The following is a 16789-nucleotide window of genomic DNA, read 5'->3' on the forward strand; positions in this document are numbered from 1 at the left end:
TGTATGTTAATAAAGTTGCCTGGGGGTCAGAGCTAACAACAAGCCATAGCAGAAACCGGGCGGTGGTGGCACACACCTTTAATCCCAGCTCTTGGGAGGCAGATCTAAGCGGATCTCTGTGTGTTCAATCTCAATACCAACCATAGAAGACCTGGAGGTCTGTAGAGACAGGCAGTGACGAGGTGGTCATGTGGTTGGGTTTACAACCAATGAGAAGGCAGAATAGAAAGTCAATAAAAAGCACAAACACACAGGAAGTAGGTCTCTTGCGGAGAGGTAGGACAGCAGCGGCAGTGAAGGGTAAGGTTTTTAATCTCAGCTCTTAGCTATTGCTCTGACCTCTTGGCTTTCATCTCTGAATCGGCTCTGTGTTTCTTATTTTAAAAGACGGTTACATCTACACTATATATTCTACCCTAAAGAGTGGCAGAGGCCTAGATGCACTCCGCCGCCTACAATCCTGAGGGGCTGGGCCCAGCACCCGCTTATACGCCCACTTACTTAGAAATATCTACTCCCACCTAGAGCACTACTGAGTTGGCCTGGATGTGGCAGGCAGGACTTGAGACCAGGTCCTCTCAACCCCTCAGCTGCTTCCCACTACTAACTTCACCCACAGGGGACAAAACTGTGACCTAAAATCACAAGTACTTATTCAGTCTTCTTCCATTTGAAACAAAACGTCACACACATGGGAAAACGGTGGCAGTGAATGGTACCCTAGGGTCAGCCTGAATGGGAGGTGTGCATCCACTCTTGGGGTGAGTGGGGCAGTGTATAGATAGGGTGGGGAAAGGAAGTGCCATGGGGGCAAGAAACATTCGCTGCCTAGCAGTTTGCGATGGTCTGTGGCACCATCTGGGGGGCTCAGCATGTTTCTTAGGTAAAGGAGGGATGCCAGGGCTGTTAGCTTGTCATCAAATCTCAACAGAACGTGGCCATGGGGACCAGGTGAGCAGCTTCCTCGGGATCAGTCCCACTTGGCCTCTGTATATCCACAGTTGTCAGGACGTCAGAAACACAAGCTGCCTCGGCTCCACGGTTAAAATCCCATCAAACAGACTGCAGTGTGGCTCCCTAGGAAACCAGCTGCCGCCACACTAGACTGCTATGGTTGCCGTCATATTTACTCATAAACTTTGCCCAGCTCCTCCGGGATCTGTTTGTTTAGCTCCCTGAGCACACTGCTGGCCCAGCTCCTGTTCCCAGCTCTGCTTCTTACTGGCGCTGGAGATCCCTGAGCCAAGGTGGGAGGCTTCTGTTCTAGTTCTTGCCCCTAACCTCATGCCTTCAGGAACCAAGACCAGCTCCCAGACCCTGCAACTTGAAGACGTCACTGAACTCTGGTGCGTGAGGCACCACCTGGTTCCCACCCACAGAGTAGTCTCTGGAGTGGCCGGAAGCCTTCTGCTTCAAACAGAAATGGCCCCAGAAAGGACATCTGGGGCCTCAGGTGTAGCTACTCGCGGCAGATACGCTTCACAGGGGAGCAAGCGAGGCAGGTGACCCAGGGAGGCTGGGACAGAGATGGTGGCTTTGCTCAGTGATGCTTGTCATCTCTGTTTCTGTACTTCAGGCCCTGTATGCGTGTGCGTGTGCGTGCGTGCGTGCGTGCGTGTGTGCGTGCGTGCGTGTGTGTAAGTGTATGTATGTAGGGGTGAGTATGTGTGTGTGTGTGTATGTAAGTGTGTGTATGTAGGGGTGAGTATGTGTCTGTGTGTGTGTATCTGTGTGCACTCAGGATGAGATGGGAGTGGAGGCGCTCACACAAGGTTCCTGGCCCTCACATGGCAACAGGGAGTCTTACAGCCATGGGGAAGATAAATACTCCTTGTGGACACAGCAAATTTCTGAACCTGGGCCTTGAGAATATTCCTTGGGAAGGGTTCAGAGGCAACCCCAGTTTCCAGAGTCACTCTGACTTCAGGTACCCCTAGCAATCATCCAAGTATTAGGAGTCTGAGCACTCTAGAAGCGGCCTCTATGAGCAGTACAACCCCTGGGATCCCCCCATGGCCCTCAAGGCTTTCATTCAGAACCGTGAAAACATTAATGGTGAGGTGCACACCCTGTACTCCTGCCCACCTCTGTCCTCCTCACTAGCCTGTACCTGGACAGGTGCCAGGATTGTGACTGGTTAAACGGAGGACAAGTTCAAAAGTCAATGACACAGAGGCCTACCTCTTTTAAATGGCTGAGGCCATCTCAAGAAGTTTACAGACACATCTAAAAATGTCCCAAGCCAGAGTGTCCTCAGGTGTCTAGTACTCAGCACTACCTTGCCCTGTGGAGTCTGTGTCTCTTCCGTCAGATTTGGTGGCCTGGGTGACAGTGGGCTTCCTGCACATCCTGGATTCTAAGGATGTCTCCAACATGGCTACACTTGGGAACTCCACAGGCTTCCTGCTGCAGCGTTTTGATATCTTCCATGGCATCGAGAGACACCCAGACACATTGACTGCAACTACATCAGGCAATAGATCCCCGAAGACAGAGCCTGCCTGGTGCCCCTCCTTTCCACTCCAATGAGACCTACAGTCCTGTGCAAACAGTCTGGCCCGGGATCCTGCCTAATAACCCCAGGCTGTCACAAAGACAGACAATTAACCCTTCAACTTCCACTGTGATGCTTCTTAGAGCCAGAGAAGCTGTGAGCCACATAGTCAAGTGGGCGGGTCATGGGCTCCATTCATGGTTTCCTATTATACCCCCAAAATATCTCCATGACCAGGGCAAGGGAAACCCACTGAATTCTCTATCCGATGAGTTTTTCACTATCTGGAACTTTCAGCTCCCTCTCAGGGAGGCTGCAGGGGAATGTCCCACCTGAGTGATGGCCATGGAAAAGGAGACTGCTACAGTAAACCTATCAAAATTAGCAGCACTCTCATCCCTTGGTCCTTGTTCTGCCATCTCCAGTTCACCTCCAAGAACGTTCTACAAACACATGAAAACGTGTGGGCTTCACTGCAGTACTGTCTGTAACAACAGAAGTCTGGAGACGGGCAGCTTCCCATCTGCAGGGAAGAACAGTCTGATAAATTAGGGCACAGCTGCAGAGTGGTGCTGAGTGATGGAATATGTGTGTATGAGTGAGGACAGTCTGTGGACTGCAGGGAGACCCTGCACAGCCTATTAAATAGAAGAAAGTGACAGATAATAGTGTGTATAGTACTCTAACTTCTGTGCAAGAATAAGAAGAGAAGGGGCTGGAGAGATGGCTCAGGCATAAGAACACTTGGCTCAAGCCTCAGAGTACTTGCTGCTCAGGCAGAGGACCTGATTCAGTTCCCAGCACCCACACTGGGCAGCTCACAACTGCCTGTAACTCCAGCTCCAAGGGATCCAGCACCCTCTTCTGGCCTCTGTGGTCATTGCACTCACATGCGCTTACACACACATTTACACAATTTAAAAGTAAAAATAAATCACTTAAAAAAAAGGAATGGGAAGAGACTAAAATCTATTTTTTTTTTCAGGAACAGGAGGTAGAAGGCACTTAGGTACCTTTGAAAAGCTCAACAGGATAAGGAAGCTGGTTTTCTTCTCCTGCCTCCACTAGGGACACAACCCTGAAGAGTCACAGAGCTGGAGCTGGAACAATGCTTCGGTTGTAAAGTCCTGGCTATGCAAGCAACATGATCTGAGTTCAGATCCTCAACACACATGTAAAGTTCAGCACTGTGGCCCATGTTTGTAACTCCAGCCCTGGCTCCAGAACAGGCGGAGACAGGGAGATTCTGGAGCTCAATGCCCAGCCAGTCTAGCAGATTCAGTGAAAAACCCTTTCTCAAAAACTAAGGTGGACAGTAAGAAAGGCTTATAGCACTGACCTCTGCTCTCACTATGCACATGTTCATTTGCACCAAAATAGAATGAGGAAGACATGGGGCAGAAAGCAGGCTAGTTGGGGAAGGAAAATGCATTAGGAGATGTAGAAATGCAATAAGAGAATCCATAGGTAGACCCACAGTGACCAAAAGGCATTATATGCACCTGTGAAAACCCTGTATGAAACCCATTATGATGCATGATGTAATGTGTTGTGAGAGATTTGTTTGTGTTGCCCCTCCAAGATTGCCAATGGAGTCAGACTTTGGTTCAAAGGGCAGAGTCCACACTAAGCTGGCCAGAGTGGACCATAGAGTTTTCTGATGGATTGAGAGGAAGCTAGAAGGACACACAGAAGAGGAAGGAGGGGCCAGTGGAGATGCACGATCTTTTTTTGAGCAGGGGAAGGTAGAGAAGAGAGCAGGTGATGTCAGGTTTATTTCCCTAATGTTTAACTCCTGAGTTTTATTTTTTACAAAGCAATAAAAGAAGTCACAATAAATATGTGCCAATATAAAAACACTTCTGAAAATAAACTCTAGAGATTAGACAAGAGTTCAGTTGTGTAAGTGCTGGTCTTGGGAACACGAGGACACAAACTTGGTCCACAGAACTCACAGGAAAACAAGCTGATCCTGGTCATCCCAGAGCTGGGAGGCAGAGACAAGGTACCTAGCTTACTTACCAAGTTCTAAGTCAATATTAGACCCAGTATCAAAATGGAAAAAAAGAAAAAGTCCTGTGTGGTGGTACAAACGTGCACATGATAATCTAACACCATGGAGGCGGAGGCAGGAGGATCAGAACTTCAAGGCCATTGTCAATGACACAAGTTTGATTCCAGCCTGGACTACAGAAGACCTTGATTCAAAGCAAAATTAATGGAAGGAGGAGGTATATGTCCCCAGAGGAATGATACCTTAGCTTATCCTCGGATATCCACATACGCACATACTTTTGAATTGCACCAGCCCACGCACTAACACAAATTAAATAAATAAATGAAAATATACATAGTTTAAAAAAGAGGACTAGCCAAAGTTAAATAGCAGACTAGTGTTCATCTCCTGTCTCCTGCTGGCTCTAGGTTCACCCAGAGCCCTGGTCTCCACCCCTCCTGTCAGAATGGACAGTGAAAGCACAAGGTCCTGTGGGTATGAGGACTTGCTCCCCAACACCGGAGAGGACAGTCCCTCGAGTGAGCCATGTCCATGAAGTCAAAATAAGCTTGAGAGTCCATGTGGGAGGTTGGAACAATGGAGACGACATCCCAAAGACTTCTTCCTAATCAAGGCAACTAATTCCCTATGAGACAGTAAGGTCCTCTGAGAGTTCTCCCACTCACTCACAGTCCAAGCCATAAGTCAAGTCCCTGGTGCTCACCTCACCTACAGGTGTGAGGAGGCAAGCTGGACACCCAGAGGGACTCTTGAGTAAAATTCCACTGTTGCAAAGAGGCTTTAGGCCTCAGGTACAGGTGCAAGGAAGGTCCTCTATAGAGAAATGAAATGTGGAAGGGCTTCCTGCTGAGGCCCACATGTCAATGCCAAGTTGAAGTCTGGAAAAATCAGGCCTGGTGAGTGTGACAGCAGCCAGGATGTTCCCAAGAGCCCAGGTCATCCAGGAACTCGGTGCACAGCAAAGCCTGGAGAGCAGCCACACTCTCAGGTACAAAGGAGGGTGGAGAGACATCACCAAGATGGCCAGCATCAGAAGCATCCCTGTCCTGGTGTATATACAGTATTTTACTGGTAGCTTGGATCAGAGTTAGGAGGTGAATGCCCTGGGCTATGCTATCTCCCAAATAGGAAAGGGGGACGGCATCTCCCCGAGTCACTATCTGGAATGATGCCACATGGGTGTTTCTATAGCCTGTGGCATCATGCAGGTGACATGCAGATACTGGCTTGAGCATCCCATGGCAGGGGCCAGAGTGGAGAACAGGGACAGCGCTGTCTCCATCCTTACTCCATAACCTGGACTCAGTCCAGAGAGTATGCAGTTCTCAGAACCTCCAGTTTGCTGGAATCCAGACTACGTCCTCACAATTCACTTTAAAAGAAGCAGAACTAACACTGTGTTTCCAGAGGGCTGGCATCGTCCCAAACACTTCATATTCACTCTCGGATCTTGTGTCTCTCAACAACTCCAGGGTTTGTTGTGTGCGGGGCATACGCTGTTGTCTTTCCCATTTCATAGTTGAGACAACAGAGACTTCTAGCAGCATGGTCAAGGTGACATTGCTGGTCCCTAGTTACGTCACTTTCCAGGACTGTCACCCAGGCAGCTTGACCCAATAATATGCACATTGACCAGCTATACTAAATCCCAGAATGTGGCCCCCTGAAGGGTAATTCCTTATATCAAAAAGGTAGTTTTGCTGTCAGCACAGCCCTCTGCCTCACCAGGACATCCGCTCATGGCAGCCCTTGAGAACCAAGCCTTGGTGACCATGTGACTGACTCATAGTGGCCCCGACTGAGGGATGATCCCAACTGAGATGGCCCCTAGGAAAAGACAAAGCATGGACATTTTTATGGGTGAGAGAAAATGGAAGAGGTTTGCAGAGAAGGGGGGCAATTGGTGAATTTACATGCAGGTACTGAGTGTTAGGAACCTTGAGGGAGAACACAGGCCAAACCTTGACTTCAGTCAACCTCAAGCAGGAGAAAAGCGGCCAGCCTAGGAATGAGGTACTTTGAGATGGTAGCTAGGAGAAAGAAGTAAGTAAGTCCTCTCCTGCCCTCTCTTGAGTTCCAGACCCATGAAGCTGGTATCCCACAACCCCACTCTGACCTGGGCAAGTGCCATCTTGGTACTGCAGACAGCTTCAGCAGAGCAAGTGTGGACCCAGGGTGTTCTGGGGCCTCAGTGCTCATGAGCTGAAGGCTGGGTACACCCTACTGATGAGCAGGCCGGAGCTAGAGCCGCAGCCATCCAGCACACAGGCTTTTGACAAGAACTCCGTGTTCCTCATTGAGATGCTGCTGCCCAAAGAGAAGCATGTGCTGAATTTTCTGGATAAAAGTAAAACAGAGCCTGTGCAGGAAGCCTGTGTGGTCATCTTCTTTGATGCTCAGGAGCACCTCAGTGTCACTGAGTTTTCTGTGGAGCCCTGTCCCCCAGGCCAGGGCAACATCCATCCTGGGCATCTAGACCCACGTGTAAAGTCTGCTCTGCTCTATGACACCCTGAAGGAGACCACCAAGCCCTGATTTCCCTTGACAGGACCAGCCTATGACTGTCAAAGCTAGTACCTCTCCCCATGTCCCCATCCTCGATGGCTGTGGTGTGGCCCAGCCAACACTGTAGCTGAGGTATCTTGTCGTGCTACGTGGAAGGCAGATGGGTGGCTCTTCCCTGTCAACCCCCCTTAACCCACTGTCCCAGACAACACAGACTGCCCAAGCCTGCTGAAACATGGGCGTCTCTGCGCCAAGAATAAAAACCACAGCAACAGGCAAAGAGAACTGCCTGGGTCACACCGAAATTGCCACGGTTGCCAGGACTGACCCATGAGCTGTCCTCTAGCTCCTCTGGTTTGGGCTTCTGGCTTCCCTTCTGCCCACACTGCTAGTCCTGCATCTGTCCCCAGCTGGGCTTCTTGCTGGCAGCTGGCTGCAGGTGTGGTCTAGGACAGAGAACCCAGGGAACCCCAACCCCACACCCACACCCCGCATGCCTCCAGGCATCAAGAACAGCTCTTAGATACTCCAGATGAGATTGAAAAACAGCACCAATCCCCAGAGCCCGAGACTACGCCTGGTCAACCCCACCCTCAAGCAGACACAGCGATCCTTATACTTCACACTCTGCCCTGCTGCTCTTCAATAGCCTAGAGAGAGCGGCTGGGGCTGCGGACATGGCCTCCACCTGCAGATCTTCTCCTCTCTGAGGCACGGCTGCCCCGTGCTGACAGGAGGAGAGGGCTGTCACCTGGGCCTGCTGAGAAGACCCAGGGCAGCTGGGGAGCGGGGCCAAGGACTCCCCTTGGTGATTGTTCGTGTGCGTGTGCGCTTCTGACATCGCTGAGTGTGTTGGCGTGCATCCTCATGCACTCGGCGAGGGAGGAGAGGACCAACAGGACTCCTGGCCCTGGGACGTTGAGAATCAGCCTTGCAGACGCCAAGGAAGTAACCATAACTCTGGGAAAGCGGTGACTTTGCCATCCTTGGCCCTAAGGCTGTTCCCTGGAAAGGGCTGCGAGTCAACCCTGGTGGCCAGAGGTACCTGGCTTCTTCTCAGAATGCAGGCACTCCCTGGCAGTCACCAAGTACCAGAAGTCTGGGCACTGGAGCAGCAGCATCCACAACCATAACAAACTTTCGGGTCCACTCATGGTCTCTGGGGAATTCATCCAGAGCAATTCTGCCCCAAGCCAGAGTACTCTGAAGTCACTGGTTCTCCACACTGCCCTGCCTGCTGCGTCCTGTGTCTCTCCCGTGGGACGTGACGGCCTGGGTGACAGTGGGCTTCCTGCTCATCCCTGAGGATGTCCCCAGTGCTGCCACAGTTGCAGACCTTCAACTTTCTTCCTGAGTACCCACCTGTGACCTCCAGAAACCAAAGTCACAACCATGCCCAGCACTGGATCCCTGAGAACAGGGCCTACCCCCTTTCAGCTACAATGGGACCTACAATCAATCCTCCGTGAGGTTCCCAGCTCCAAACTCGACTGAATTGTTCCAGAGATCCACATGGGCAAATAATGAACCCTTCAGCTTCCTCCATCGTATGCTGCTACTTACAGCTTGTGGAGGGTGTGCACCACGTACGTGGATGGTTATGGGTTCCACTCATGTTTATCACAAAAAAAAAAAAAGGCTTTCATGACCGGGAACTGTAGAGTCCTGTCTCCCCGACAGAACTGTCATCCTCATGGAAGCAACTGGGACTGTTTGCAAGAAACCCTCAAGATCGGGCCCGTTGCTTGTTGATGGTCCTTCAGAGAAGAAGGGAGTAGTCAGGGTCATTGGGCTCTCAGCTGAGATGCCGTCCACTCCCAGCTGCTCCCTCCAACAAGCTGTGTATAATTCTTCCTAATTACACCTGACCTCACGACCTCAGGAAGCTCTAGAATATAGTGGGGGGGGGAGGTTAAGGTGGGGACTCCATCTGTGAAGCTATGGGGAAGAAGCCACCCATGCTGGGGTGAAGCCCCTTACCCACGCCCTGAAAGTCTACTAAACCCAACAGTTCCCCAGCTTGGACTCTGGTAGAATCGTGCTTTGGTCTGTCATCATGGCTTTATCGGGGAGCGGCAAGTGTTTGCTTCCGTCTCCCCAGAAAACGTTCGCACAGTACCTAGGCCAAGATCCCACCAAAATGCTAGATTTCTCTACCACCAGGTGGGGCTTTTCAGTATCGGAGTGCTCTCTCTCTCTCTCTCTCTCTCTCTCTCTCTCTCTCTCTCTCTCTCTCTCTCTCTCTCTCTCTCAGAAGCTGTAGGGGAATTGTCACTTCAGTGAAGGGCATGCCTAAGGAAGCTGCTACAGGGAAATCTAATTACCAACATCTTCATTCTTCAGGCATTGTCTGTGGTTTGCCCCCAGGATCTCTCCCTTAACACGGAAAAATATTTGTATGTTCCCTCACTGCAGCCTTTAAGACACCCACAATCCCATGGGAAGAGAGGTCTGAAGGACAGTAGGGTAAAACCTGAGGGGTGCCACGGTGCTGAAGTGGGCATCTTCACACTGTTATCTCCTGGAGGTTTTGTTTGTTTGAATAAAAAAATGTAAATACGCCCTAACCTTAAGGCTGCAAGTGTCCCCACGTGGTGAGCTAAAGCTTGGTCTTTGAGAGCTCATTTGATTTATCGTGTGACGCACACCCTTCTCGAATTCATAGCAAACCAAGTTCCGAGGACCATGAGCACCTGGAGGGCAGCACTGACCAGGCTGTCGGCCCTCCACAGGTGGATGAACCTTTCCCAGCCAAGACCCCAACCACCGCCCAAGAGTGGCACACCCCAGAAGCGGAAGCTTAGAAATCCTCCCGTCGCCCATGCAGCTGGTCTTCTCAATCTCACCCACCCTTCACCACCTCAGCTATCCCAACTCTGATAAAAGAAGACTTCCTCGATACACCAGACGCCTCCAGCACTGTGGGACTTTATTCATTATGAATACGGAGCTGGGAATGCAGCTCAGTGACAGAGGACTTGCCTGAGTGTGCAAAGCTGTGCATCTGATCTCCTGGGAAGAGGGGTGGAGGTGGTGAGAAAAATACAGGGAGGGAAAAGAGCGGGGTCCTCCTGGGAGGAAAAGCATCAGACCACCTTATAGTGGAGTGGTCCTCCTCACACAATCCCAAGAGGCTCTCCCTGCCACCCCTGGTTCTCACCAGTTGTCCCTCAGTGGCCTCTCTGTGCCTCTTGTTCATCATCCTCAGACGGTGCTCATTGTCCACGTCTCTCCCAGTGCGTGTTAGAATCACGTGACAGCCACCATTTGTAAAGAAAGGCCTCCGGTGTCCAGCTGCTGACAGAGACCATGACCCCAGACTGCCTGAGAGTTCGTCCTGATGTGTGTGAGAGAGTGAGCTCTTCAGCATCCCAGTGTGTGTGTGTGTGTGTGTGTGAGAGAGAGAGAGAGAGACAGAGAGAGCTCTTCAGCATCCTAGTGTGTGTGTGTGTGTGTGTGTGTGTGTGTGTGTGTGTGTGTGAGAGAGAGAGAGAGAGAGAGAGAGAGAGAGAGAGAGAGAGAGAGAGAGAGAGAGAGCTCTTCGGCATCCCAGTGTGTGTGAGAGAGAGTGAGCTCTTCAGCATCCTAGTGTGTGAGAGAGCCATTTTTTTTTTCAGAGCTGAAAAAACCAGGACCTGGCGCTTGCTAGACAAGTGCTCTACCACTGAGCTAAATCCCCAACCCCTATTTATTTATTATGTATACAGTATTCTGTCTGCATGTGTCCCTGCAGGCCAGAAGAGGGCACCAGATCTCATTACAGATGGTTGTGAGCCACCATGTGGTTGCTGGGAATTGAACTCATGACCTCTAGAAGAGCAGTCAGTGCTCTTAACCATTGAGCCATCTCTCCAGCCCCGAGAGCCCGCTCTTAAGGTCACTGTACTGAGAAAGGAGCCAGGTTGGAGAACGCTGCATTTAACATTATGAAAATGTTATTTTAAAATATGCATTTCTTGTCACCTCTCTGAGTCCAGAACAGTAGTGACAATAAATATCAATGCTTGGGTTTGAGGCTGACCCTTAACAGCAATATCACGGTAGGTGTTTAAGCTCCTAAAGCAAACCACAAAGCTTAGACTCTTGATACCTGACAAAAGGTTGGTGTTTGTCCCTTCTCTGTATCATCATGGGAAGGCTTTCCTCTTGAGCAGGGGCTGCCCACACAGCATCTCAAGAGGCTTGCTACATGACTTTCAGTATGTTGTTCCAGTAGATCCAGCCTTGACCCCCCACCCACCCTGATGTTACCCAGGCCATCTCTAAGGAAAACTAACTCCAGGAAGAAAGTGTGAAGTAATGTGGAGAGGGAGTATGAGAAGATAGTGAGACATCCTGGATTCCCTGTAGCTGCTCTGGCCAGAAGTTCACACAGCCATAGTTTCCCATGAAGACTTTGGAATCACACAGCTCTTCACCTTCTTCCTCGTATAGCCATCCTGCCTCAGTACCTCTGCATGACCCCTCTTAAGTTGGAATACAGCCTACGCTAATCCTATATGTCCAGATCTTAACTCATTCCGGACACTACTTCCAAGTAAGGCCACATTCACAGGAACTGGGGGTTAGGAGCTAAATATGTTTTGGAGAGTCACAATTCAAGCCACGACACAAATCCTCCCTGCATCTCTGACTTTCAGAGGACAGGTGGGGGTAGGATTGGAGACAGTCTCCCAGGCCTGGGAAGGGCCAGCGCCGCAGCTCACACACTGGCCGTTGCATCAGACATTCCCTTAGCTTTATCCGCTTTCCTTCTAATGCATCTTTCTGGATAGCAGAGGCCAAAAAACTAAAGCTCTGATTTCCAAGATTCCATTATAGCCAAAAGTCATGTTTAATTCTATTTTTAAATCCATCAAGATGAATAAGACATTTAGGAATAATTTAGCAAGAAAAGAACATAATGTATATTCTGATAATTCCACAATATTGGTGGGGGCGATCAAAAGATTCCTAAATCAGAGGAAAGACACTGTGTTCATGAGTCAGAGACATAACATTGTTGAGATGGCAAGATATGCAATACTGATGAACAGATTCAATGCCAGACATGGTAGTGCATGCTTTAATCCCAGCACTCGGGAGACAGAGGCAGGTGGATATCTGTGAGTTCAAGGTCAGCCTGGTCTACAGAGTGAGTCCCAAAACATACAGGACTACATAGTTAGGCCCTATCTCAAAAACAAAAACAAGTAATTAAAATCAACATAACATCTATAAAAAACATTAAGTATAAGTCCTCCATGTGATACATGCCTGAAATCCTAGTAATCAGGAGGCTGAGGCAGAAAGATCATGAGTTCAAGGCCAGCCTTGGATATATAGCAAGTTCTGGTAACAGAATAAAATAAAAATGAAAATCTCTGCTGAATTGTTGGTAGAAATGCACAAGCTAAAATTCATATGGAAACGCAAGGGATCCAGAGAAACCAAAGCAATTTTAACAAAGCAAAACTGAAGGACCAGTACCTCCTGGTTCCAAAACTTCCTACAGAAGCTAGACAATGTGGCAAAGAGCAGACACACAGATCAATGAAGCAGAGCAGAGTCCAGAAATAAAGCCTCACATTTACAGCCAACTGATATTTACAGTGCTACCGAAATAACTCAATTGAGAACGGACAGCGTTTTTAACAAACCACACTGTGACAACCAGACACTCACATGTCAAAGAATGGAGCTGGAGCCCTGTCATATCATATACAAAAATAACCTCAAGATGGATCAAAGACCTAATATAACGGCTACACTAAGAATAAAATAAAAGCGTACGTCTTCATAGCCTGGGACTTGACAATGGTTTCTGAGATAGGACATCCAAACAGACAGGAGAGAAAAAAAAAAAAACAGATACATTGAATTTCATCAAAATTTTAAAACCTTTATGGTTCAAGGGACATTTTCAAGAAAATGTTCCAGCCTGGTGCCTCAGGTCTATAATCCCAGCTATAGAGAGGTGAAGGCAGGCTGATCACAAGTTCAAGGCCAGCCTCAGCCACAGGGAGCTCACGCCTGTGTGATTTAGGGAGACCCTGGGTCAAAATAAAAGGGGTAAAGAGGAATGTAGCCTGGTGGTGGGGACCTCCCTGAGTGTGTGTGAGACTCTGGGTTTAATCCCCATTTCAGAAACAGGGACAGAGAAAACCACAGGAAAAAAAAACACTTTCAATCACACATCTGATAAAACTTTCTATCTAGAATATACAAAGAACCCTTACAACCCACCAATACAAAGGCCAATAGCCCAATTTAAGATTCACAAATTTTCTGAACAAATATTTCTCCAAGAAAGGTATAAAAGTAGCCAACAGTACATGAGACGTTGTTTGGTGTCATTAATCACAAAGGAAATATAAATCACAAGGAGATGTTACCTCATGCCCACCATGATAGCCGCAATTTTGAAAAGCTGGTAAAGTGTTGTAGGAAATTATAAATTTTGTACATGACCAATGGGGATATAAAATGTGAAGGTGGGGCTGAAGAGATGGCTTAATGGTTAAGAGCACTGACTGCTCTCCCAGAGGACCTGGTTCAGTTCCTAGCACCTACATGGTAGCTCACACCTGTCTGTAACTCATTCCTGCCTGAGGATCTGACACCCTCATCTGGCCTCCACAGGCACTGCATACACATGGTGCACACACATGTAGATAAGACACCCATACACATAAAACAAAATAAACTAATATTTAAAAAATTAATGAATTGTTTTAATGTTAAGACCTCTTTGGTCAACATTCCAGATGTTCTCCAGAGGTTGAGCACAGCTATCACATAATACAGGAATTCCACATCTAACCATGTACATAAAACATAAAAACATGTGTCCACACATGAACTTTTATGTAGCTAGAGTTTTTTTGCCTCGCCCACAGTCAGGACAAATCTTTGTCACCCGCCAGTCCCACAGCCGCTCAGACCCAACCAAGTAAACACAGAGACTTATATTGTTTACAAACTGTATGGCCATGGCAGGCTTCTTGTTAACTGTTTTTATAGCTTAAATTAATCCATTTCCATAAATCTATACCTTGCCACACGGCTCGTGGCTTACCGGCATCTTTTTATGTTGTTTGTCAGGGTGGCGGCTGGCAGTGACTCCTTTTGTCTTTTTGTTCTTTTATTTCTTCTCTCTGTTAGTCACACCTATACTTCCTGCCTAGCCACAGGCCAATCAGTGTTTTATTTATTGACCAATCAGAGCAACTTGACATACAGACCATTCCCCAGCACAGCCAAGTGCAGACCATCTCAGACACCTGCACTCAGGCCCGTGGTCCTAATCATCCCCTATGCCGACCTGCTGGGTAAAGCCACAAGGAACCCAAGAACAGGCTCCCACAGGACATACAGAACATCCCATAGCACTTCCCTTTTTTTTTTTTTTTAAGAGGAAGGTTTTAACCTTAACAAAGTAAAATTACATATAATTTGGGAGTTTGGGCATAGCTTTTCTTACTACTTCCTGCTGGAGGGGGGCGCTGTATCTTATGGGGACACAAAGAAAATTTTAGGATTATGGAGTAGTCCATGGGCCTGTATTGTCTGAGCCAGTTGCCTTCAAACCATTCTGGATGCTGGATCATCTGGGCCATGGTGTCACTGGAGACCTTTCAGGGGGTCTTGGCTGGTCAAACCTGATGTACCTTAATCTGGAACAAATCCATAGCCTCTGGCTTTCTGTGGGAACAAAAGCAGAGTCTCCTTTCCAAAGCAACACATCCTTATATCCAAATTTTAAAGTCAAGGAATCTTTAAAATATACATATTGGTTTAACTCAACATCTTTTACAATCAAATGTTTTTTTGCAGTTAAAAATCCCAAAGACAACACAATCCAGATTCTCTGTGTAATATTTATCTTTACGTGGCTTATTTTTCATATCAATTTTACTGTCTCTTTAAAGACTTTATTTTTTAAAACTATCTATTTTTTATATAACTATATTTTTTCCTCTTTTAAGCTTATGTACATTTTTACACATATTGTAAAGCATTTAAAGTCTTGTTCCATCTGAATCTGTCTTATTGTGAATCTATTGCTTTAAACTGTAGCCTTTGTAAGACTGAAACGGTGTTATGGCTGCTGACTCCGCCTACCTCAGCTTCCCAACATGGCGGTGGTACGTTTACCGCCAGCTCTGGGAGCTATCGTGGGTCTATGTTTTTATCCAAGCAGCGTGTAGCCCAGAAACCTTTTTTGTTTTGTACTAGCAAAGGCTAAATCCACCACGCAGCTTAATGTGCCACTTGCAGAGGCCTCATTTCCGTCATAAGGCACATGCTAGGAACGCACCAGTAGCTCAAAACGGCAGGCTGCCGCTCATTTGAGAGAGATAATTAGGAAGCTGTTTTTAGCTCTGTTTTAGAATCTTTTTTCAGGTTTTAGGTAGAAATTCTTGCCCCACGTTGGGCGACATTTGTAGCTAGAGTTTTCCTGCCTTGCCCACAGTCAGGACAAATCTTTGTCACCCGCCAGTCCCACAGCCGCTCAGACCCAACCAAGTAAACACAGAGACTTATATTGCTTACAAACTATATGGCCATGGCAAACTTCTTGCTAACTGTTCTTTTTTTTTTTTTTTTTTTGATTTTTCCAGATAGGGTTTCTCTGTGTAGCTTTGCGTCTTTCCTGGGACTCACTTGGTAGCCCAGGCTGCCCTTGAACTCACAGAGATCCGCCTGCCTCTGCCTCCCGAGTGCTGGGATTAAAGGCGTGCGCCACCACCGCCCGGCTTTTGCTAACTGTTCTTATAGTTTAAATTAATCCATTTCCACAAATCTATACCTTGCCACACGGCTCGTGGCTTACCGGCATCTTTTCATGCTGCTTGTCAGGGTGGCAGCTGGCAGTGACTCCTGCCTTCCTGATCTTTTATTTCTTCTCTCTGTTAGTCCCACCTATACTTCCTGCCTAGCCACGAGCCAATCAGTGTTTTATTTATTGACCAATCAGAGCAACTTGACATACAGACCAATCCCCAGCACAGCCAAGTGCAGACCATCTCAGACACCTGCACTCAGGCCCATGGTCCTAATCATCCTCTATGCGGACCTGCTAGGTAAAGCCATGAGGATCCCAAGAACGGGCTCCCACAGGACATACAGAATATCCCACAGCACTTTTACATGTATGTTCATAGCAGCAATAGCCACAAGAGTCAAAAAACACTAAAAATTAGGAGATGAAGAGTGACTGGATGCAGACAATGAATACAAGTTATAAAAGATATAAAGTTAATTGTCTTTCTACTTTTAACTCTGTCATGGATTTTTCATTTTGGGGTAACGGATAAGTGAATTAAAATATTCTCAATAGTGAAAGTATAAAATCCAATGGGGAGTCCCACAGTTTCTGTTCCAAATGGCTACTCTAACTGTAGAGAAGTTCATTGAGTTGTATGGTGTTTGGGTTCAATTAGTTTCATGTGTGATATTTTCTTATTTACAACATTTTTTATAATAAAGTTTAAAATATTTTAAATGCAAACAATCAAATGTTCAAGAACTGATGAATGAACAAGATGGAATATTATTCCATAAAAAAATGAAATACTACATAAGCAACTACATGAAGAGACCTTGAAAACATTATAATGAATGAAAGAAGACAGATACAAAGAACCACATAATATATGATTCTCTTCATAGTAAATTGAGAGAGCCTACAAGGATTAGTAATGGGTCTTCTTTGGGGGTTGTAGTGGTTTGAATAGGAATGGACCCCACATGCTCATGTGTTTGAATGCTTGGTCATTTGGGAGTGGTGT

This window comes from Peromyscus leucopus, chromosome 3 (assembly GCF_004664715.2).
Source record: "Peromyscus leucopus breed LL Stock chromosome 3, UCI_PerLeu_2.1, whole genome shotgun sequence".
Lineage (NCBI taxonomy): Eukaryota > Metazoa > Chordata > Mammalia > Rodentia > Cricetidae > Peromyscus > Peromyscus leucopus.